We start from the raw sequence: 1916 nt of genomic DNA, 5'->3' as shown, positions 1-1916 counted from the left end.
TTGAGTTAGATGTGCCCCACTGGTTATGATGGGAATCAATTTAAATATACTTTCTTGATCCCAGAAGTTCAACTATGTGGACAGTGGTTACACTTGACAGGATGATTTGTTATAGCACAACTTATATATTTCAAATGGACAAAAAATTAGTATCATTTACAGTATCTTAAGATAAATTGCCTTTGAATGGGCACTTCCTTTCCAGTACTTTTGAGGTCTACAATATGTATCTAGAAAATGTACTACTGTGGAAAATGACTGCTTAAATCGAATGATGGGGGGAAGGGGGAGGGCCTGTGGTTTCTCTTTTTGATTAATTGTTGTAACACTGTCCTTTGGGTGGCTGAGGGAGTATCATGTTTTCTTTAGACATCATTAGGCACAGGAGCTCTTTCAGGACAACTTTGAAGCTATATGAATTCTGCCATTTTGCTAGCACTGATATGGCCCTTGGGTCCACCACTCCGTTAGAACTATTAACTCCATTCATATTAATTTTTGTTACAAATCTTACAAAGGGGGGGTGTTTCTGGGTATTTAGGTCCACATTCTATTTTAAGGCTGTATATTCAGTTTTCATAAATTGTTCTTGGAGGCTCAATTATCATCCTGGTCTATCTTGTAAGTGTCATGTCTTTGTCACCTTCTAGACCCCAGCTAACTGTGCCATCTCCTACTCCTTTCTGGCCTTCTTCCAGTTTTTCCAACAATTGAAAATTGTGAGGGACTTTTCTCCCGAGCCCATGGTGGCTGCCATCTTTCATCACTATGGCTTCTCTCTGACTTTTCCTTGAGTAGGAGATCAAGTCCAATCACTGTGGCCTGGCCCACAAGCCCTCCATGTACTGCACTGGCCTGGCTTCCCACTTGCCTCCACTACTCCCCTCCCCTGCAACTCAGCCTCCTTGCCTCTGCCTGGGCTGTAGCTCACCACCCCCAACACATCTCATGCTTCCTGATACATGTTCCATCTGCCTCTGCCTTCTCTCCCCACTACCTCTTCTCCTCCTTGGCAAATTCTCACCCAACTCCAAACCAACCCTGGCTATCAAATACACTGGGCAGACTCTGGATTTTTGGAGGCTTATGGACCAACTTCAGTCCAGGGCCCATCATTGTGTGTTTGTGTATAAGAACTTAAGCTCTCTGCACCCTAGTTCTCTTGTCATGTGGGAATTATAATAGCATCCCCTTTGCATAGCTCCTATGCATTTTTTCAAATAGTTATGCACATCTTCTATCACCTTTTTTTTCTGGACTATCTTTCCAAAGATGTTTGTATAGTGAGCAGCTTTGAGAGATAGAGATAGTATCTCCCTCTGTGGCAGAGGGTAGATTTGTCTGTTGGCCAGGATAATAAGGGTACTGTTGCAATTTGCACAAATCTGTTAGTAATCCTCTTGTAGGATTGGGGAGTTCCTAAGCTCAGGGCTTCTCAGCTGTGACAAAGACCCAGTATGTGTGTGCAGTATCCTCTGGGACCATCTGTGCACCACTCTCATGGAACTTTGAGGGCAAAGGAAACAGACACTATCAGTAATGAAGTTCTTTGTTTCTAACCTAGAAGTTTTGTGTCTTCTTCTAGTTTCCATGAAGAGTAAGAGGCTAACTAGTTAGCTTGCAGAGAGGGTAAACTCTCAGACATTTCACCATTCTTGATACTTTTCCTTTGGCTGAAGGAGACTTTCTTACTGCCAGACAATATGATAGAACCTCCAGGAGCTCCTTCCTGGTTGTCCTCACAACTGAAAGACACACATGCTTCTGTTACAGGATCAATTGCAGCCAGCTCTGTATCCAGACACAGTGCCTGGTTCATGGAACTATGAAGCCACTTTTTATGGAATAAATTAACATGCCTAAAGATTGCTCTGCTATTGAAATCTACTGCTATCTTGCATCTTCTCATGCCATCA

General features: G+C 42.8%; 1 pseudogene; it reads right to left on the bottom strand.

Annotated features, from left to right (window-relative positions):
- Positions 1 to 313: 313 nt before the first annotated feature.
- Positions 314 to 757, bottom strand: LOC121488647 (annotated as a pseudogene).
- Positions 758 to 1916: the final 1159 nt, after the last annotated feature.

The sequence above is a fragment of the Vulpes lagopus genome, chromosome 4 (assembly GCF_018345385.1).
Source record: "Vulpes lagopus strain Blue_001 chromosome 4, ASM1834538v1, whole genome shotgun sequence".
In the NCBI taxonomy this organism is placed as follows: Eukaryota; Metazoa; Chordata; class Mammalia; order Carnivora; family Canidae; genus Vulpes; species Vulpes lagopus.
The sequence above is the reverse complement of the archived record's forward strand: the minus strand, read 5'-3'. Positions and strand labels throughout refer to the sequence as shown.